Source organism: Bubalus bubalis, chromosome 8, assembly GCF_019923935.1.
Source record: "Bubalus bubalis isolate 160015118507 breed Murrah chromosome 8, NDDB_SH_1, whole genome shotgun sequence".
NCBI lineage: Eukaryota > Metazoa > Chordata > Mammalia > Artiodactyla > Bovidae > Bubalus > Bubalus bubalis.
In genome coordinates this window covers 509694-533864 of record NC_059164.1, presented here as the reverse complement: position 1 = coordinate 533864, position 24171 = coordinate 509694, and positions in this window count along the sequence as shown.

Sequence of the window (24171 nt, the reverse complement as noted above, 5' to 3'; positions counted from 1 at the left end):
TGATTCAAAATCTTGAAATAAAAATAGAATCACAGATAAATAGCCTGGAGACAAGGATTGAGAAGATGCAAGAAAGGTTTAACAAGGACCTAGAAGAAATAAAAAGGAGTCAATATATAATGAATAATGCAATAAATGAGATCAAAAACTCTCAGGAGGCAACAAATAGTAGACTAACAGAGGCAGAAGATAGGATTAGTGAAATACAAGATAGAATGGTAGAAATAAATGAATCAGAGAGGAAAAACAAATTAAAAGAAATGAGTACAATCTCAGAGACCTCCAGGACAATATTAAACGCTACAACATTCGAATCATAGGAGTCCCAGAAGAAGACAAAAAGAAAGACCATGAGAAAATACTTGAGGAGATAATAGTTGAAAACTTCCCTAAAATGAGGAAGGAAATAATCACCCAAGTCCAAGAAACCCAGAGGGTCCCAAACAGGATAAACCCAAGGTGAAACACCCCTAGACACATATTAATCAAATTAACAAAGATCAAACACAAAGAACAAATATTAAAAGCAGCAAGGGGAAAACAACAAATAAAACACAAGGGGATTCCCATAAGGATAACAGCTGATCTTTCCATAAAACTCTTCAGGCCAGGAAGGAATGGCAAGACATACTTAAAATGATGAAAGAAAATAACCTACAGCCAAGATTATTGTACCAGCAAGGATCTAATTCAAATATGAAGAAGAAATCAAAAGCTTTACAGACAAGCAAAAGCTAAGAGAAGTCAGCACCACCAAACCAGCTTTTCAACAAATGCTAAAGGATATTCTCTAGACAGGAGACAGAAAAACGGTGTATAAACTCAAACCCAAAACAATAAAGTAAATGGCAATGGGCTCATACTTATCAATAATTACCTTAAACATAAATGGGTTGAATGCCCCAACCAAAAGACAAAGACTGGCTGAATGGATACAAAAACAAGACCCCTATATATGTTGTCTACAAGAGACCCACCTCAAAACGGGGGACACATACAGACTGAAACTGAAGGGCTGGAAAAATATATTCCATGCAAATAGAGATCAAAAGAAAGCAGGAGTAGCAATACTCATATCAGATAAAATAGACTTTAAAACAAAGGCTGTAAAAAGAGACAAAGAAGGATATTACATAATGATCAAAGGATCAATCCAAGAAGACGATATAACAATTATAAATATATATGCACCCAACATAGGAACACCACAATATGTAAGACAAATGCTAACAAGTATGAAAGGGGAAATTAACAATAACACAATAATACTGGGAGACTTCAATACCCCACTTACACCTATGGATAGATCAACTAAACAGAAAATTAACAAAGAAACACAAACTTCAAATGATACAAGAGACCAGTTAGACCTAATTGATATCTATAGGACATTTCACCCCAAAACAATGAATTTCATCTTTTTATCAAGCTCACATGGAACCTTCTCCAGGATAGATCACATCCTGGGCCATAAATCTAGCCTTGGTTATTAAAAAAAAAAATAAAAAAAAATAAAATCATTCCAAGCATCTTTTCTGACCACAATGCAGTAAGATTAGATCTCAATTACAGGAGAAAAACTATTAAAAATTCCAACATATGGAGGCTGAACAACACGTTGCTGAATAACCAACAAATCACAGAAGAAATCAAAAAAGAAATCAAAATATGCATAGAAACGAATGAAATGAAAATGAAAACACAGCAACCCAAAACCTATGGGACACTGTAAAAGCAGTGCTGAGCGGAAAGTTCATAGCAAAACAGGCATACCTCAAGAAACAAGAACAAAGTCAAATAAATAGCCTAACTCTACACCTAAAGCAACTAGAAAAGGAAGAAATGAAGAACCCCAGTGTTAGTAGAAGGAAATAAATCTTAAAAATTAGGGCATAAATAAATGCAAAAGAAACAAAAGAGACCATAGCAAAAATCAACAAAGCCAAAAGCTGGTTCTTTGAAAGGATAAATAAAATTGACAAACCATTAGCCAGACTCATGAAGAAACAAAGGGAGAAAAATCAAATCAATAAAATTAGAAATGAAAATGAAGAGATCACAACAGACAACACACAAATACAAAGGATCATAAGAGACTACTATCAGCAATTATATGCCAATAAAATGGACAACATGGAAGAAATGGACAAATTCTTAGAAAAGTAAAACTTTCTAAAACTGAACCAGGAAGAAATAGAAAATCTTAACAGACCCATCACAAGCACGGAAATTGAAACTCTAATCAGAAATCTTCCAGCAAACAAAAGCCCAGGTCCAGACGGCTTCACAGCTGGATTCTACCAAAAATTTAGAGAAGAGCTGACACCTATCCTACTCAAACTCTTCCAGAAAATTGCAGAGGAAGGTAAACTTCCAAACTCATTCTATGAGGCCACCATCACCCTAATACCAAAACCTGAGAAAGATGCCACAAAAAAAGAAAACTACAGGCCAATATTACTGATGAACATAGATGCAAAAGTCCTTAATAAAATTCTAGCAATCAGAATCCAACAAAACATTAAAAAATCATACACCATGACCAGGCGGGCTTTATCCCAGGGGTGCAAGGATTCTTCAATATCCGCAAATCAATCAATGTAATACACCACCTTAACAAATTGAAAAATAAAAACCATATGATTATCTCAATAGATTCAGAGGAAGCCTTTGACAAAATTCAACATCCATTTATGGTAAAAACTCTCCAGAAAGCAGGAATAGAAGGAACATACCTCAACATAATAAAAACTATATATGACAAACCCACAGCAAACATTATCCTCAGTGGTGAAAAACTGAAAGCATTTCTTGTAAAGTCAGGAACAAGACAAGGGTGCGTATTCTCACCACTACTATTCAACATAGTTTTGGAAGTTTTGGCCACAGCAATCAGAGCAGAAAAAGAAATAAAAGGAATCCAAATTGGAAAAGAAGAAGTAAATCTCTCACTCTTTGCAGATGACATGATCCTCTACATAGAAAACCCTAAAGACTCCACCAGAAAATTACTAGAGCTAATCAATGAATATAGTAAAGTTGTAGGATATAAAATCAGCACATAGAAATCCTTTGCATTCCTATACACTAATAATGAGAAAATAGAAAGAGAAATTAAGGACACAATTCCATTCACCATTGCAACGGAAAGAATAAAATACTTTAGGAATATATCTACCTAAAGGAACTAAAGACCTATACATAGAAAACTATAAAACACTGATGAAAGAAATCAAAGAGGACAATAATGGATGGAGAAATATACCATGTTCATGGATTGGAAGAATCAATATAGTGAAAATGAGTATACTACCCAAAGCAATCTATAGATTCAATGCAATCCCTATCAAGCTACCAACAGTATTTTTCACAGAGCTAGAACAAATAATTTCACAATTTGTATGGAAATACAAAAAAAACTCGAAGAGCCAAAGCAATCTTGAGAAAGAAGAATGGAACTGGAGGAATCAACCTGCCTGACTTCAGGCTCTACTACAAAGCCACAGTCATCAAGACAGTATGGTACTGGCACAAAGACAGAAATATAGATCAATGGAACAAAATAGAAAGCCCAGAGATAAACCCACACACCTATGGACACCTTATCTTTGACAAAGGAGGCAAGAATATACAGACAATCTCTTTAACAAGTGGTGCTGGGAAAACTGGTCAACCACTTGTAAAAGCATGAAACTAGAACACTTTCTAACACCATACACAAAAATAAACTCAAAATGGATTAAAGATCTAAACATAAGACCAGAAACTATAAAACTCTTAGAGGAGAACATAGGCAAAATACTCTCTGACATACATCACAGCAGTATCCTCTATGACCCCCCCTCCAAAAATATTGGAAATAAAAGCAAAATAAAAGCAAAAATAAACAAATGGGATCTAATTAAAATTAAAAGCTTCTGCACAACAAAAGAAACCATAAGCAAGGTGAAAAGACAGCCTTCAGAATGAGAGAAAATAATAGCAAATGAAGCAACTGACAAACAACTAATCTCAAAAATATACAAGCAACTCCTACAGCTCAATTCCAGAAAAATAAATGACCCAATCAAAAAATGGGCCAAAGAACTAAACAGACATTTCTCCAAAGAAGACATGCAGCTGGCTAACAGACACATGAAAAGATGTTCAACATCACTCATTATCAGAGAAATGCAAATCAAAACCACAATGAGGTACCATTTCATGCCAGTCACAATGGCTGCTATCCAAAAGCCTACAAGCAATAAATGCTGGAGAGGGTGTGGAGAAAAGGGAACCCTCTTACACTGTTGGTGGGAATGCAAACTAGTGCAGCCACTGTGGAGAACAGTGTGGAGATTCCTTTAAAAAATAGAATGAAAATAGGACTGCCATATGACCCAGCAATCCCACTGCTGGGCATACACACCGAGGAAACCAGAATTGAAAGAGACATGTGTACCCCAATGTTCATTGCAGCACCGTTTATAATAGCCAGGACATGGAAGCAACCTAGATGTCCATCAGCAGATGAATGGGTAAGAAAGCTGTGGTACATATACACAATGGAGTATTACTCAGCCATTAAAAAGAATGCATTTGAATCAGTTCTAATGAGGTGGATAAAACTGGAGCCTATTATACAGAGTGAAGTAAGCCAGAAAGAAAAACAGCAATACAGTATACTAACACATATATATGGAATTTAGAAAGATGGTAACGACAACCCTGTTATGTGAGACAGCAAAAGAGACACAGATGTACAGAACAGTCTTTTGGACTTTGTGGGTGGGTGGGGGGGATGATTTGGGAGAATGGCATTAAAACATGTTATAATATCATATAAGAAATGAATCGCCAGTCCAGGTTTGATGCAGGATACAGGAAGCTCGAGGCTGGTGTACTGGGATGACCCAATGGGATGGTATGGAGAGGGAGGTGGGAGGGGGGTTCAGGATGGGGAACAGGTGTACACCCGTGGGTGGATGCATGTTGATGTATGGCAAAACCAATACAGTATTGTAAAATTTAAAAAACAATAAATAAAAAAAATAAAAGTGAAGCCAAAAAAAAAAAAAAGAAAAGCTGAGCTTTCAGCATAAACATAGAGAAAGTATATATACTTCAAAATATAAGTAACATAATATTAGAGAAATATGGCTAAGAAACTAAAATATGTGATGGTAAAGTATACCAGAAATAAATATTCTGCATATGTTATTTTGAATGTTCAGCTAACAAATATATAGACATAATTTTGCTGAAACATACAGAGAGATATGCTATTTTTATGGTATTATAAAAAGCATTTTACAAATTCAGCCATATAATAAAACTATTCATTACTCAATAAATAAATATAAAATTTTATGATTTTAATTATTTTTAGTATCATTTCTTTCTCAAAAGGATTCTATTTTAGGCAGTAAATTATAGTCATCTTATACATAAATAACCTTATAATAAATATTTAACAAGTATAATAATAAAGGGAAAGGGAAAAGGAAGTCGCTCAGTTATGTCCGACTCTTTGCGACCCCATAGACTATAGCCTACCAGTCTCCTCTGTCCATGGGATTTTCCAGGCAATACTACTGGAGTGGATTGCCATTTCCTTCTCCAGGAATCTTCCCAACCCAGGTCTTGAACCCAGGTCTCCCGCATTGTAGACAGACGCTTTACTGTCTGAGCCACCAGGGAAGTACACTAAGTATAATAATAGAAAATACAAATAAGTTAATAGATCAGTAATATGTCCCTCTAATATCAACTCTATTAAATTTGCATTTTCTTCCTATTCTCTCCTTCTTTTTAGCAAATGGCTTTGGTCCTTTCTAGGAGTAAGCTTGGGCAGAAGGATGCATTTCTAGACAGATAAATTATTCACTTCCTGCCGGGGTCCAGCCCCGGTTGATCCAGGGTATTCGAAGCGGGGACAGCGTCGGTGAGGATCAGGATACAATAACTTCAATTAGATATGAATTAAAGATATAAAGAGTAATAGAATAAGGATAGCTCAGTAGGAAAATTCAGTGGAGAAAAGAGGCTGAGTAGCTTGGTTTACGTGGGGGACCAATAAAACTTCAAGACAAGAAGCTTGCACCACTTACGTAGGCCGCAGGCATCCTTCCATTCTCCCGAAGGAGAGGAGACACTGAGTCCTCCCCGGTCGGATCTTAGAAGCCCAGGCATAATTAGTAAGCATGGTGGGTTCCGCGCTCCAGATGGAGACTCAGCCAGAGTGAGAGAGAGAGAGACATGGGGAGACCAGTCTTTCGAGGAACTGATCCCAATTCTTTATTTTCCATGGTCTACTTTTATACACTGAGATGTTATGCAAAAGTCATGCGGGGTCAGCAGTCCTGACTTTTATCAAAGTCAGGTGCTTCATACAAATGTATACAGAGGTCTTAGGGGTGTTACATCATCTTCTAGACAGGGGGCCTGCTGACAATTTATGACCCTCTCCTTGTGACAGCGGTCAGTCAACCAGGACACTTATTTCTCCAGGGGTGATTATTCTTAAAACAGATGCCACCCAAATAAAGTTACATTCCTATAGGATGAGGGTGTAGTGGGTTTTAGTTAAGGAAAGAATTTACTTAGCCTAAGGTCTAACGTGATTAATATCAAAGGTTAATACTTATTTCTTCTATATATTCATTAATGTGTGTAAGGGCAGGGGATATGGAGACTTAGCAACAAACATTGGCTCAAAAAATGAAAAACCCTTCACCAATACAATTTCTAATCAGCCCATTATACTTATACTAATGGTTTTCTAACTTTTCTAAGGAACCTGTTTTTAGAAGGTTTAAAGCATCTCGTGCCTCTCACGGTTGGGAGGCTGTGAGCAATCACATGTGGCCGGACAAGCCTGTCAGGCAGGCTAGAAAACCTTCAGAGGAGTTTGTAGGTTAAAACACTCTTGTCACGCCCAGGAGTTTTTATTAACTGGAGCTCTAGGTTAACTCCTTCTCCAAAAGAGGTGGTGGGGGACAGCCCCCCATAAAGTCAGAGGTGTAGGTGAGAGCACAAAGTAGTAAAGTAGGCAGGCTCTGGTTATGGGGGTAGATGCTCGAGGATTTCCAGGGGGACTCCTGAGACTTGATCTCGCCTTTGCGTATGTTGAGCCTCCTTCCTCATGACCTTTGCCATGGGTGGAGTGCCTCACGCCGGCCCCCAACAACTTCCTTGTGGAATAGAGTTGTTGTGTTTAAAATAAGACTGACATTTCTCCAAGTTGTGTCAAAGCTGCAAGAACTTCTCCAGAGACCTGCTTCCCAAGTAGAACATATGATTCATCTGAATAAAGGTAATGAAAAACATGGGGAAATTTCTAGGTATATCTCTGTTTATTTGTTAACTAATTAGATTTAGTATATAATTTAAATCCCTAAACATGAGTTTATTCTTCTCTAGCCTCAAATAGTTGTTGAAGAATTAAATGAGATATCTGAGATTTTGCAGCCACAATGTCTTGAAGATAAAAAGAATTTGATAACTATAGGTGAATAATATTACATATTTGCAAAAATACAATCTACCTACCAAAAGAGAACATTCTAATCCATAATTAAAGAAAAAAGAATAAAAGCCTAAGGAGACATCCATGAAAAAGGTAATAAATTTGTTTAAATTCAACTCAAAGCCATGGATAGTCTATTTTTTAATTAAGCAAAGGCAATGTTTTATTCAGACATTTTAGTTTTATATATTTTTTCTTTTTCTAAATTGATGTATAGTTAATTTGCACAATCTTGTTAGTTCAGAAGTACAGTGATCCAGTTATATATATGCTTTGTCTTCAGGGCTCTTTCCTTATTTGTTGTTGTATAGTTGCTAAGACATGTTTGACTCTGCGACCCCATGGATTGCAACCTACCAGGCTCCTTTGTCCATGGGATTTCCCAGGCAAGAATATCGGAGAAGATTGCCATTTCCTTCTCCAGAGGATTAAACCTAATCTAGTGATCAAAACCACATCCCCTGTACTGGCAGGTGGGCTCTTTACCACTGAGCCACCAGGGAAGCCCTCTCTTCACTTATAGGCTTTTACAAAATATTCAGTTTAGTTCCTTTATATTATGGGTCTTTGTTGGTTTTCTATTTTATATATAGTTATGTGCATATGCTAATCTCAAACTCATAATTTATACCTCCACCCCCCTATACATAATTTATTTACAGAAGGTTTTAGTAGGGTAAAAAGGACATTAGAAGTGTAGCTTTAGGGGGATCACCAAGGGAGTCTCTGCCTTTTTCTGCTCGTGCTGCCATGAGAAATATCACAGACCAAGAGAAATTTATGCTCTCACAGTTCTGGAGACAGGAAGTCATAGGTCAGGATGCAGCATGCTGAGGTACTAGTGAGGGCTATCTTCCTGGCTTATAGGACAGCAGCCATTTCCTGTGTGCCCTCTGGGTTCCATCCTTGGGGCTAGAGAGCAGAGAGAGAGCGCTTTGGTGCTTTTCCTTTTCCTAAAAGGACACTTATGCTGTTGGATCAAGGTCCTTATGACCTCATTTATCCAGTATTTCCTCCCAAAGGCTGTATCTCCAAATAAAATCACATTTGGAGCTAGAGCCTTTATTTATGTATTTTGGAGGACACAAAGGTTCAGTCCATAACAGTTAACATTGGCAAATTTTCAAAATGCAAGGTAAAATCCATTTTACGTATTTAGTACTTGTCTACATCTGACTAGACAGGGATTGAGCTTGAAACAGATATAATTGGGCTTCTTTATTATGCTTTTAGAAAAATTAAATATTTTATAGCCAAATTTGGAACGCCAAGGTATAGATCTTTATGATATGCAGAAAAGAAAGTTAACGAACATGGGAGTCACAAAGGCCCCAGAGGATATGATGATGGTATGTGAGGACAGACACTTCAAAGGTCTTCATCCTAAGGCCTGGGCCATGAGCCAGCAGCCTGACAGCAGACTAGTAGCTAATCAGAAATGCAGAGTCAGAGGAATGTCATATGGCATAGAAATCATGAGTATCACTGAGAGAAAACTTGGTCAAAGATATTAGACAAAGCTCTTGACATTAATTGGCCTGTGGGACTGGAATTCAGAATGTGTTACTTATAATAGTTAAGGGCACTTTATATTTTACTATTATTTTGTGCTACTAATCTTGAAAAATTAGAAAAGCACAAGTCATTGGGCAAAAGTCGTAAACATCTATATTCCAAAATAGAATTCTACATTAAAGTATTAATGATTCCAAACTCACTTTAAGAAATTCTTTTCCTCCTCTTTATCTTTTTAGATATAGAGTGCTCTAGAAAAAGAAACATTCCTTTAAGTTTTGGCAATTTCTTGGTTTCCTTTAGTTTGTTTTTATTCTTAACTTTATTGAAGAATAATTAATACATATAGTTGTATTTATTTAAATTTTATAATGTAATGAATTAACATATGCATACATGGTAGGGTAATTAACCATGATCAACATAATCTGTACATTTATCACTTACGTAGTTACATACCTAACTCTTTTTTTTTTTTTTTTTTTCTTGTGTGAGAATGCTTAACACCACAAGGCCATGCTATTAACAATACTCATTGGGCTGTACACTAGATCCTCAGAATTTTTTTTTTAATATAATTTTTTAACGTCAAAAACATTTTGTGCAGGGTGCAGTCAATTCACAATATTGTGATAATATCAGGTGAACAGTTAAGGAACTCAGCCACACATATACACGTATCCATTCTCCCCAAAATCCCCCTCCCATTTAGGCTGGCATGTAACATTGAGCAGAGTTCTATGTGATATATGATAGGTATTTGTTGGTTATCCATTTTAAATATAGCAATGTGTACATGACTTTCCAAAACGCCTTAACTATCCCTTTTCCCCAGCAAACATCATTTCATTTTCTAAGAATGTGAGTTTCTTTCTGTTTTGAAAGCAAGTTTATTTGTATCATTTCATTTTAGATTCCACAAGTAAGGTATGTCATATGATATTTTTCCTTCTCTGTCTGACTTACTTCACTCAGTATGACATTTTCTAGGTCCATTCATGTTGCTGCAACATGGATCCATGGCCTTATTTCATTCTTTTTGATGATTGATTAATATTGTATTATATACATGTACCATATCTTCTTTATCCATTCCTCTGTCAATGGACATTTAGGTTGTTTCTATAGTTGTTTTGGTTATTGTAAATAGTCCTGCAATGAACTGGGCAAAAGACTTTGGGTGCATATATATGCACCCCTTATATATTGGGGTCCATATATATTTTCAGGCCATGTTTATCTCTATATATATACCCAGGAGTGGGCTTGCAGTCTCATATGATAGCTCTATTTTTAGTTTTTGTAAGGAACCTCCATACTGCTCTCCGTAGTGGATGTACCAATGTACATTCCCACCAACAGTGCAGGAGGGTTCCCTTCTCTCCAGCATTTGTTGTTTGTGGATTTTTTGATGCTAGCCATTCTGTATGAGGTGATATCTCATTGTAGTTTTGATTTGCATTTCTCTAATAACTAGCAGATTCCAGTTGAGCTATTTCAAATCCTGAAAGATGATGCTGTGAAAGTGCTGCACTCAATATGCCAGCAAATTTGGAAAACTCAGCAGTGGCAACAGGAATGGAAAAGGTCAGTTTTCATTCCAATTCCAAAGAAAGGCAATGCCAAAGAATGTTCAAACTACCGCACAATTGCACTCATCTCACATGCTAGTAAAGTAATGCTCAAAATTCTCCAAGCCAGGCTTCAGCAATATGTGAACCGTGAACTTCCTGATGTTCAAGCTGGTTTTAGAAAAGGCAGAGGAACCAGAGATCAAATTGCCAACATCCGCTGGATCATGGAAAAAGCAAGAGAGTTCCAGAAGAACATCTATTTCTGCTTTATTGACTGTGTGGATCAAAATAAACTGTGGAAAATTCTGAAAGACATGGGAACACCAGACCATCTGACCTGCCTCTTGAGAAATCTGTATGCAGGTCAGGAAGAAACAGTTAGAACTGGACATGGAACAACAGATTGGTTCCAAATAGGAAAAGTAGTACATCAAGGCTGTATATTGTCACCCTGCTTATTTAACTTCTATGCAGAGTACATCATGAGAAACGCTGGACTGGAAGAAACACAAGCTGGAATCAAGATTTCTGGGAGAAATATCAATAACCTCAGATATGCAGATGACACCACCCTTATGGAAGAAAGTGAAGAGGATCTAAAAAGCCTCTTGATGAAAGTGAAAGAGGAGAGTGAAAAAGTTGGCTTAAACCTCAACATTCAGAAAACGAAGATCATGGCATCTGGTCCCATCACCTCATGGGAAATAGATGGGGAAACAGTGTCAGAGTTTATTTTGGGGGGCTCCAAAATCACTGCAGATGGTGGCTGCAGCCAGGAAATTAAAAGATGCTTACTCCTTGGAAGGAAAGTTATGACCAACCTAGATAGCATATTCAAAAGCAGACGCATTACTTTGCCAACAAAGGTTTGTCTAGTCAAGGCTATGGTTTTTTCTGTGGCCATGTATGGATGTGAGTGTTGGACTGTGAAGAAGGCTGAGCGCCAAAGAATTGATGCTTTTGAACTGTGGTGTTGGAGAAGACTCTTGAGAGTCCCTTGGACTGCAAGGAGATCCAACCAGTCCATTCTGAAGGATATCAGCCCTGGGATTTCTTTGGAGGGAATGATGTTAAAGCTGAAACTCCAGTACTTTGGCCACCTCAAGCGAAGAGTTGACTCATTGGAAAAGAGTCTGATGCTGGGAGGGATTGGAGGCAGGAGGAGAAGGGGGCGACAGAAGACGAGATGGCTGGATGGCATCACTGACTCAATGGACGTGAGTCTGAGTGAACTCCGGGAGTTGGTGATGGACAGGGAGGCCTGGCGTGCTACAATTCATGGGGTCGCAAAGAGTGGCACGACTGAGGGACTGAACTGAACTGAACTGAATAACTAACAGTTTTGAACATCTTTTCATGTGCGTTTTGACCATGTGTATGTCCTGTTTAGAAAAATGTCTATTCAGACCTTCTGCCCATTTTTTGAGTAAGTGTCATAAGCTGCTTGCACATTTTGGAGACTAACCCCTTATCAGTCACATCGCTTGCAAATATTTTCTCCCAATCTGTGGTTGTCTTTTTGTTTTGTTTATTGATTTCTTTTCTGTGCCAAAGTTTTGTGTATGTCTGTGTGTTTTAATTTTAAGTAAGTTCCATTTGTTTATTTTTGCTTTTATTTCCATTATTTTGGAAGATGGCTTGAAAACGATGTTGCTGTGATTCATATTGGAGAGTGTTCTGCCTATGTTTTCCTCTAAGAGTTTTATAGTGTCCAGTCTATCATTTAGGTCTTTAATCCATTTTTAGCCAATTTTTGTGTGTGAAATTACCTAATGTCATTTTTTTACATGTGGCTGTCGAGTTTTTCCAGCCCCAGTTTTTGAAGAGACTGTCTTTCCAACATTGTGCAGTCTTGTCTCCTTTGTTATTAATTGATTAATTGATTATAGGTACATGAGGTTATATCTGGGTTTTCAATCCTGTTCATTGATCTATATTATTATTTTTGTGCCAGGACATACTATTTTGATGATTGTAGCTTTGTAGTATGGAGAAGGCAATGCCACCCCACTCCAGTACTCTTGCTGGAAAAAAAATCCCATGGACAAAGAAGCCTGGAAGGCTGCAGTCCATGGGGTCGCTGAGGGTCAGATATGACTGAGCGACTTCACTTTCACTTTTCACTTTCATGCATTGGAGAAGGAAATGGCAACCCACTCCAGTGTTCTTGCCTGGAGAATCCCAGGGACAGGGGAGTCTGGTGGGCTTCCGTCTGTGGGGTCGCACAGAGTCAGACACGACTGAAGTGACTTAGCAGCAGCAGCAGCAGCTTTGTAGTTTAATTTGAAGTCAGGGCACCTGATTCCTTCAGCTGCATTTTTCTTTCAAGATTGCTTTGACTATTCAGGGTCTTTTGTGTCTCCACACAAATTTTCAGGGTTTTATTGTTCTATTTCTGTGGAAAATGCCATTGGTAATTTCATGCATGCTAAGTTGCTTCAGTCATACCTGACTCTTTGCAAGCCTATGGACCGACCAGGCTCTTCTGTCCATGGGGCCTCTCCAGGCAAGAATGCTGGAGTAGGTTGTCATGGCCTCCTTTAGGTAATCTTCCTGAACGAGGGATTGAACCCATGTATCTTACATCTCCTGCATTGGCAGATGGGTTGTTTACCACTAGTACCACCTAGGAAGCCCAGTAATTTGATAGAGATTGCATAGAATATATAAATTGCCTTGGGTAGTATATTTATTTTAACAATATTAATTCTTCCAATCCATCAACATGGTATACATCTTTTCATCTTTTATGTCTTCTATGATTTCTTTCAGAAGCGTCATATAGTTTTTGGAGTACAGGTCTTTTGTCTTCTTTAGTTCAGTTCAGTTCAGTCTCTGAGTCATGTCCAACTCTTTGAGACCCCATGAATCACATCACGCCAGGCCTCCCTGTCCATCACCAACTCCCGGAGTTCATTCAAGCCCATGTCCATCGAGTCGGTGCTGCCATCCAGTCATCTCATCCTCTGTCATCCCCTTCTCCTCCTGCCCCCAATCCCTCCCAGCATCAGGGTCTTTTCCTATGGGTCAACACTTCACATGAGGTGGCCAAAGTATTGGAGTTTCAGCTTCAGCATCAGTCCTTCCAATGAACACCCAGGACTAATCTCCTTTAGGATGGACTGGTTGGATCTCCTTGTAGTCCAAGGGACTCTGAAGAGTCTTCTCCAACACCACAGTTCAAAAGCATCGATTCTTCGGCGCTCAGCTTTCTTCACAGTCCAACTCTCACATCTATGCATGCTGCCACTGCTGCTGCTCCTGCTAAGCCACTGGAAAAAACATAGCTTTGACTAGGCGGACCTTTGTTGGCAAAGTAATGTCTCTGCTTTTCAATATGCTATTTAGGTTGGTCATAACTTTCCTTCCAAGGAGTAAACATTTTTTAATTTCATGGCTGCAATCACCATCTGCAGTGATTTTGGAGCCCACAAAAATAAAGTTTGACACTGTTTCCACTGTTTCCCCATCTATCTGCCATGAAGTGATGGGACCAGATGCCAAGTTTATTTTTAGGTATTTTATTCTTTTTGATGCAATGATAAATGGAATCACTTCTTGAATTTCTCTTTCTGCTCTTTCATTGTTAGTGTACAGAATTGCAGTGTATTTCGTCCTTGTATTAATTTTGTAACCTGCAACTTTACCAAATTCATTGATAAGTTCTAGTAGTTTTCTGGTAGCATCTATGTATAGTATCATGTCATCTACAAACTGTGACAGTATAAATTCTTTTCCAATTTAGAGTCCTTTTACTTCTCTTTCTTCTCTGACTGTTGAGGCTAGGACTTCCAAAACTATGTTGAATAAAAGTGATGAGGATGGATATCCTTGCTTTGTTCCTGATTTTAGACGGAATGCTTTCAGCTTTTCACCATTGAGTATAATACTAGCTGTATGTTTGTCATATATGGCCTTTACTATGCTGAGGTATGTACCCTCTGTGCCCACTTTCTGGAGAGTTTTTATCACAAATGGGTGCTGAAATTTGTCAAAAGCCTTTTCTGAATCTATTGAGATGATCATATGATTTTTATTATTCAATTTATTGATATACTGTGCCATACTGATTGATTTTCAGATGTTGAAAAATCCTTACATTCCCTGGGATGAATTCCACTTGATCATGGTTATGATCTTTTTAATGTATTGTTGGATACAGATTGCTAGTATTTTGTTGAGGATTTTTACTTCGATGTTCATCAGTGTTATTGGCCTGTAATTATCTTTTTTGTGGTATCTTTGTCTAGTTTTGATACCAGAGTAATGATGGCCTCATAAAATGAGTTTGGACGGTTTTCTTCCTCTGTGGAACAGTTTCATATAGGCAGGTGTTAACTCTTCTCTAAATACATGATAAAATTCGCCTCTGAAGCCATCAGGTCCTGGACTTTAGTTGGTTGGGATGTTTTTAATCATAGTTTCAGTTTCACTGTTTGTGATTGGTCCATTCATATGTTCTATTTCTTCGGGTTCAGTCTACAGAGACTGTATATTTTGAAGAATTTGTCCATTTCTTCCAGGTTGTCCATTTTATTGACATAGAGTTGCTCATAGTAGTCTCATGATTCTTGATATTTCTGTGCAGTCAGTTGTAACTTCTCCTTTTTCATTTCTAATTTTACTGATTTGAGTCCTCTCCCTTTTTTTCTTGATGAAATTGGGTAAACGTTTATCAATCTTATTTATCTTTTCAAAGAACCAGCTTTGTACTTGGATGCAATCTCAAAAATGACAGAAAGATCTCTGTTCATTTCCAAGGCAAACCATTCAATATCACGGTAATCCAAGCCTATGCCCCAACCAGAGTAATGCTGAAGAAGCTGAAGTTGAATGCTTCTTTGAAGAACTATAAGACCTTTTAGAACTAAAACCAAAAAAAGATGTCCTTTTCATTATAGGGGACTGGAATGCAAAAGTAGGAAGTCAAGAAACACCTGGCTGCTGCTAAGACTCTTCAGTCGTGTCCGAATCTATGCAACCCCGTAGACGGCAGCCCATCAGGCTCCACCGTCCTTGGGATTCTCCAGGCAAGAACACTGGAGTGGGTTGCCATTTCCTTCTCCAATGCATGACAGTGAAAAGTGAAAGTGAACTTGCTCAGTCGTGCCCGACTCTTAGTGACCCCATGGACTGCAGCCTACCAGGCTCCTCCATTCATGGGATTTGCCAGGCAAGAGTACTAGAGTGGGGTGCCATTGCCTTAACAGGCAAATTTGGCACTAGAGTATGGAATGAAGCAGGGAAAAGGCTAATAGAGTTTTGCCAAGAGAACACACTGCTCATTGCAAACACTCTTCGAACAACACAAGAGAAGACTCTATACATGGACATCACCAGATGGTCAACACTGAAATCAGATTGATTATATTCTTTGCAGCCAAAGATGGAGAAGCTCTATACAGTCAGCAAAAACAAGACCGGGAGCTGACTGTGGCTCAGATCATGAACTCCTTATTGCCAAATTCAGTCTTAAACTGAAGAAAATAGGGAAAAACACTAGACTATTCAGGTATGACCTAAATTAAATCCCTTATGATTATACAGTGGAAGTGAGAAATAGATTTAAGGGACTAGATCTGATAGAATGCCTGATGAACTATGGACAGATGTTCGTGACATTGTAGAGGAGACAGGGATCAAGACCATCCTCATGGAAAAGAAATGCAAAAAACCAAAATGGCTGTCTGAGGAGGGCTTACAAATAGCTGTGAAAAGAAGAGAAGCGAAAAGCAAAGGATAAAAGGAAAGATATTCCCATTTTAATGTGGAATTCAAAAGAATAGCAAGGAGAGATGAGAAAGCCTTCCTCAGAGATCACTGCAAATAATTAGAGGAAAACAAAAGAATGGGAAAGACTAGAGATCTCTTCAAGAAAATTAGAGACACCAAGGGAATATTTAATGCAAAGATGGGCTTGATAAAGGACAAAAATGGTATGGACCTAATGGAAGGAGAAGATATTAAAAAGAGGTGGCAAAAATATACAAAAGAACTGTACAAAAAAGATCTTCACAACCCAGATAATAGCGATGGTGTGATCACTCACCTAGAGCCAGACATCCTGGAATGTGAAGTCAAGCGGGCCTTAAAAAGCATCACTATGAACAAAGCTAGTGGAGGTGATGGAATTCCAGTAGAGCTATTTCAAATCCTGAAAGATGATGCTGTGAAAGTGCTGCACTTAATATGCCAGAAAATTTGGAAAACTCAGCAGTGGCCACAGGACTGGAAAAGGTCAGTTTTCATTCCAATCCCAAAGAAAGGCAATGCCAAAGAATGCTCAAACTACCGCACAATTGCACTCATCTCACACACTAGTAAAGTAATGCTCAAAATTCTCCAAGTCAGGCTTCAGCAATATGTGAACCATGAACATCCTGATGTTCAAGCTGGTTTTAGAAAAGGCAGAGGAAAAGGAGATCAAATTAGCAACATCTGCTGGATTATCAAAAAAGCAAGAGAGTTCCAGAAGAACATCTATTTCTGCTTTGTTGACTATGCCAAAGCCTTTGACTGTGTGGATCACAATAAACTTTGGAAAATTCTGAAAGAGATGGGCATACCAGACCACCTGACCTGCCTCTTGAGAAACCTATATGCAGATCAGGAAGCAACAGTTAGAACTGGACATGGAACAACAGACTGGTTCCAAATAGGAAAAGGAGTACGTCAAGGCTGTATATTGTCACCCTGCTTATTTAACTTATATGCAGAGTGCATCATGAGAAATGCTGGGCTGGAAGAAACACAAGCTGGAATCAAGATTGCCGAGAGAAATATCAATAACCTCAGATATGCAGATGACACCACCCTTATGGAAGAAAGTGAAGAGGATCTAAAGAGCCTCTTGTTGAAAATGAAAGTGGAGAGTGAAAAAGTTGGCTTAAAGCTCAAAATTCAGAAAACGAAGATCATGGCATTTGGTCCCATCACTTCATGGGAAATAGATGGGGAAACTGTGGAAACAGTGTCAGACTTTATTTTTTGGACTCCAAAATCACTACAGATGGTGATTGCAGCCATGAAATTAAAAGATGCTTACTCCTTGGAAGGAAAGTTATGACCAACCTAGATAGCATATTGAAAAGCAGAAACATTACTTTGCCAACAAATGTTCATCTAGTCAAGGCTATGGTTTTTCCAGTAGTCATGTATGGATGTGAGAGTTGGACTGTGAAGAAAGCTGAGCACCGAAGAATCAATGCTTTTGAACTGCGGTTTTGGAGAAGACTCTTGAGAATCCCTTGGACTGCAAGGAATTCCAACCAGTCCATCCTAAAGGAGATCAGTCCTGGGTGTTCATTGGAATGACTGATGCTGAAGCCGAAACTCCAATATTTTGGCTACCTCATGAGAAGAGTTGTCTTATTGGAAAAGACCCTGATGCTAGGAGGGATTGGGGGCAGGAGGAAAAGGGGACGACAGAGGATAAGATGGCTGGATGGCAGCACCGACTCAATGGACATGTGTTTAAGTATACTCCAGGTTGTTGATGGACAGGGAGGCCTGGTGTGCTGCGATTCATGGGGTCGCAAAGAGTTGGACAAGATTGAGCAACTGAACTGAATTGAACTGAACTGATATTTGCGATTGTTTTGTCTCGATTTCATTTATTTCTGCTCTGATCATTATGATTTCATTCCTTCTACTCACTTTAAGTTTTCTTTGTTCTTCTTTCTCTAGTTGTTTTAAGTATAAAGTTAGGTTGTTTATTTGAGATTTTTATTGTTTCTTGAGGTAAGATTGTATTGCTATAAGCTTCCCTCTTTGAATTCTTTCTTCCTTTTGGTTTCTGTCCCCCTAATATTGGTCCAGTGATTTGTGTAATCTTTGTATAGGGTGAGATTTGTGCTGAGTTTTGTTTGCTTGTTTGTTTGTATGTTTTTCCCCTGATGGGCAAGACTGAGTGAGGTAGTAATCCTGTCTGCTGATGATTGGGTTTGTATTTTTCTTTTCTTTGTTATTTAGTTGAGGCATCCTGCACAGGGTACTACTGGTGGTTGGGTGATGCTGGATCCTGTATTCGAATGGTTTCCTTTGTGTGAGTTCTCACTATTTGATACTCCCTAGGGTTAGTTATCTGGTAGTTTATGATCTTGGAGTCAGTGCCCCCACTCCAAAGGCTCAGGGCTTGATCTCTGGTCAAGAAGAAAGATTCAACAAGTGAGTTGTTATGGCATTAAGTGAGATTAAAACAAATACTCCAGAATAAGAAACCAAAGGGGAACCCCAGACAAATGGCAGTTACAAAATCAGGCAAATAATAATTAAAATAATGGAATATACACATATACATATACACCCATAAGCAAAGTCAAAACAGTCCAACAAAAATAAAGTACAGTAGAATGCTCTGGGAAATGAAGGAAATCAAAAATTATATTTACCAGTTAGAACAAGACTAATTAAAGCACAAACTGGAAAACAAAACTAAAGCAAGGTGCCAAGCGGGAAATAAAGCAATGAAGACAAAACTAACAAATATGTTAACAGGAAAGGAAATAAAGAGAAGAGAAAAGAATAGATATGAAAAGCTAAATAGAGGTAGATGAAGAAGATGTATATATTTTAAAAATTAGCTGCAAGGGGAAAAGAACAGAGACAAAGGCAAACAAAGAAACAAATATAGAAAAAAATAATAGATTTTAAAAAACTAAAATTATAAAAAAGAGAGAAAAAAAGAAGAAAGAAAAACAGAGAGAAAAAAAAAAAAAAAGGAAAACTCCACAAAACTGCAAAAGGCCAACAGAAAGGCAGAGGTTTATAACAATAATAAAATATGTGGCTGAATGTACACAAATACATATATACCCATAAACAAAATCAAAACAATCCAACAAAAATAAAATACAATAGACTTACCCAGAGAACAAAGGAAACCAAAAATTGTATCTACCATTTAAGAACAAAATTAACTAAAGCACAAACTGGAAAACAAAACTAAAGCAAGGTGTCAACTGGGGAATAAAGCAATGAAAACAAAGCTAACAAATAAGTTGAGAGGAAAGAAAGAATAGATATGCAAAGTTAAATAGAGGTAGCTAAATAAGATTTATATACATTAAAGATTAACTGCAAGGGGGAAAGAACAGTAGGAAAAGCAAACAGATAATTAAATATAGAAAAAATAACAATAGGCTTAAAAATTTAGAAATTAAAATTTTAAAAAGGGAAAAGAGGGGGAAAAAATAAAGGAAAATGGAAAACACATAATTGCAAAACCAAAATAGAGGCAGAGGTTTATAACAACAATAAACAGTGTGACTGAGGAAAAAAAGAAAAAAAGCTCAAAAGCTTAATTAGATTTCATAGTGCCAATAAAATTGACAACTACAACACGGGGGTGGGGGGAGGTTAAAAAAGGGAAAAAAATAATCCAAAAGAATCTAAAGAACAAGTCAAAACATAAGAATAATAAATGCTTTTCTTGAGTCACTGCTGTCAGAGTCCTTTCCCTTGCTAAGAGTCACAGTCCACCTCACTTCCCTAGGATGACCTCCAACACTGTGTTGATTTCTGGACCTGCTTTAGGGGCAGTTCAGATTCTAATCTGGTCCTACTCCTGTGTGTTCTTGCCTCCAATGTCCACAGCTATCAGCACTAGTGCGTTTTATTTTGTGGGAGCTCTCAGTGTTCTTTTATATATTCCATAGATACAGTCTGCCTAGTTGATCTTGTGGATTTAATCTGCAGCTTGTACACCCTGTGGAAAGGTTTTGGGTCTTCCTCCTTACCCACACTGCCCCTGGGTTTCAACTGTGGTTTTATTTCCACCTCTGCATGTGGGTTGTTCACTGGGCTTTGCTTCTGAGTCTGGCCTAGAGTACTTGGGTTTGCCCCTGTGAGGGCCTGGTGTAGAGGTGGTGCAGCTGCATAGGTCACAGAGATTCTGGTAGCACCAGGCACTCAGGGGAGTTGGCAGCTAGGGCAGCAGGAAATATGGTGCCTTAGAAGGGTATAGCAACTAGTCTTGGCCAATACGTTCCAGTATTCTTGCCTGGAGAACCCCCCTGACAGAGAAGCCTGGCAGGCCACAGTCTACAGAGCTGCAAATAGTTGGACACAACAGAAGCAACCCTCCACACATAGACAAAAGGCTTTTTTTTTTCTTTTTTTTTGCCTGTGGTAGCTCTGTCCCAGTGAGAGTTGAGAGTGAATGTGGTGCAGCTGCTTGGCTTGCAGGGACCCTGGAGGCACCAAGTGTGCAGGAACATGGACTGCCTCCACCGCATGAGTTATGGCCCTATTAGAGTTTTGTTTTGTTTTGTTTTGTTTTTTTCAAGCCTCTTGAAGCTGGCAATCAAAAGGCCTTTTCGCCAGTCTTTCTCTGAAGCTTCACCCATTCAGGCACTTACTTAGAGGGCTCCCTTGCCTGAGGTCCTTCTCTGTTGTTCAGCATTTCAGGCACATAGAGGATCACCCCTGGCTGGGGTCCTACTGTGTAAATAGGGCATCAGGCACTTAAAGAGCACCCTAGGTGGGATCCTACTCTGTAGTTCAGTGCATCAGGCAGTTGATAGGCTAGCCTCTCTATTGTTCAACTGCTGATGTTGGCATGTGGGGAGAGAGAGGCTATGGTGATGGCTCCACCTCCTACAAGTGACTCATCAGTATCACCTTGCTTCCATGGCTGCCTGACTTTCCTCCACAGGCATTTCCCACCACAATCTCCTCCTTCACATACCCTCAATCCGTCTCTCCGCAGTCAACAGCAGCCCTCACCCTGGCATTGCTCCACAATCCCTAAACTCCAGCTCCCAGACGCTGTGCTTTCTGGGCGACCTGCATCCATGTTTGGGGTCTGTATGGCTGTGGCAAGGACTGTCTGATCCGTTCCAATAAGGCTGCCACAGATCAGCTGTTTCACTTTCAGCCTCAAATATTTCTCCTCTGACTCAGACAATTGCTCTGATGTGGAGATTGGACCCTGCTTCAGTTCTCCCACCCGCTGAGGGCAGGTCCATTCCTAGTAACACTCCTGTCTCACCCCCGCCCAGTTCCTTTGTCCTATGGAGCTTTGCGTGGTTCTATACATTCTTTTCAGCTGGTCAGGTACCCCTGTCCATCCTCAGCTGGTGTCCTGCATGCACCCTTGTATCTGAAGGTGTATTCTTGATGTATCCATGGAAAGAGATGTACTCCACATCCATTTACTCCTCTGCAATCTCTTTCCTCTCTACTTTACTCTTGTTAAAATTAAGGTCAAGTAAAATTAAATGCATATAATTATTTTAAAAATAAGATGTAACATTAATTTATGTATAATTCAGAAAGAGAAAACTGCCAGTTAAATAGTGGCATAGTGTTTTCTAATAACTCAGACTTTTTATTTTATATTTATTGAAAACCATTTTTTTCCCAGTCATGTCATGTTGCCAAGAAAAAGAACAAGCTGTGTGCACATGATCTAGGCTTCCTTTGGCAAACAGATATTGTAAAATCTGTCAATAGCAAGACACAAAACTATTTAGATTTGCAAAACTTAAAAACTGAGTACTTATAAAACTTCTTTCTTTCTTTTTTTCTTATAGATTTCTTTTCTTCTCTTGTTCCTCTTCCTCTCCTTCCTCAGTCTCTTCTCCCTTCCTTTTTTTCTTTTTTACTCCATTTCATTCTAAGTCTTATCTCCCTCTTATCTCAACTTTGCAGGAAAACAAGCTCAAAGAGAATAACAAAGAAGTAGTAGCTTGAAAGGAAAGTAGGCTTAGACTTTTAAAATTTGCTTTGTATTTTTATGGAATGGTAGTTTTGAGAATTCAATAATGCAGAAAATACAGCAAGCCTTCAGTTTCAGGGGAATGTTGCTGAACTTGTCTTTTAGAACAGTTGTAAGTTATGTTATTCAAAATCTGTAGGAACTCATGAATGCATGAAAGGAGAGAGATGTTAACCAAATTGCCCTTTCCCCAAATAGAGGGCATCTGGGTTTTTCCTAAATTTTATAGTTTTGGGAATTAAACATAGTAGCCATATTATTACACAAAACTTGAGAAATTGTTTACACATATGCTGTTCAACAGAATGAGAGACTAGAAGATTTCAAAATTTGGCAATGCAAAAATAAAACAAACAAAAAAACAGTTTTGCATTTCTTGTGCAGCCTAGCTCCACATCCTCTGGCTACACTAAAAGTCTCTGTCCTCATAAATTTTCTGTATGCATAAATGGAATCCTGACACAAATACACAAAAGAGAAGGAGCTTAAAACTTGACCTAATATGTAGTTTGACTTCCTTCTATTAAAAATAGTGACATCTTAGGAATTGCAAAACTTATAGTAATTATAAGATGGACAATGAGGACTTCCCTGGTAGTCCAGTGGTTAAGAATCCACCTGCTAATGCAGGGGACACAGGTTCAATCTCTGGTTCGGGAAGATCCCACATGCTATGGAGCAGTAGTTGCTCCACAACTACTGAAGCCCATGAGCCTATGGCCTGTGCTCCATGACAAGAGAAAACACTGCAATGAGAAACCCCGTGCACAGTGGCAAGAGTGTAGCCTCTGTTTCAGCAACTAGAAAAAGACTGCATGCAGCAACGAAGACCCAGTGAAGCCAAAAATAAATACATAAATATAATTTTTTTTTAGTCCCACATTCTGCAACTAAAAGACATTGTACACCACAGTGAAGATCAAAATCTTGTATGCCAAAACTAAGACTGAGTGCAGCCAATAAATAAATGAATAATAACTTTTAAAAACTGATGGACAATGATTAAGGTAATATTTCTAGATTTTTTAAGCATTTAATGCACAAATTAAAATTTAAATATTGTATATTAAAGTTATTTAAAATAGATTCCATGCTTGTTATTTCACACGTGGGATAAAAGCATGTAAAAATAAAAGTGAATTTCAGTTGTTATTTATGTGTATATGTTTATATATGTGTATATTTTATTTATGTGTATATGTTTGTATGTATGCATTTCAATAGCTGAATATGCACTCTTTCTTGTGGTCATGAAATTGACACTGGCTCCATATTCTGTCCTGTGACATTGTTGTCTCTTTAATCAATGAAATTTGGGCTTCAGTGGTTATATTAACTGTCTTCTTTTAATAAAGAAATGTCTTACAAATTAAATAATGAGAATGATTTCATTCTCATGCACACAATGTTCTCAGTTACAGGAAAAAACTCATTGGAAAAGTGTCATACCACATAAATAAGTCCACACATAATGAAACTGGAAATCCAGTGAAGCAGTGACTTTCAGTCTACATGTGCTGCTGATATCTGTCACCACAGGAGATGCACACCTTAAGCTATGATTTTTTTTTTTTTTTTAACGACCCAGATGTTAGCTCAAGGAGGAAAAAAGATTAGGTATAAAAATTAAATGATGTAATAAGGGTAGACCACAAGTTATAATATTTTCTAGAATTATTATGCAGACTGTTCTATACCTTGAAGCCTGAGTTAGGTGCAATTGTGTGTAAGAGCAGGGACATATCTAGGTTCAAAGCCTGGTTGTAGAACTAATACACTTATTGCTTAATCTCTTTCAACTTCAGTTTCTTTGTCTATAAAATCAAAATGATCATGCTTATTATTAGAAGGTTGTG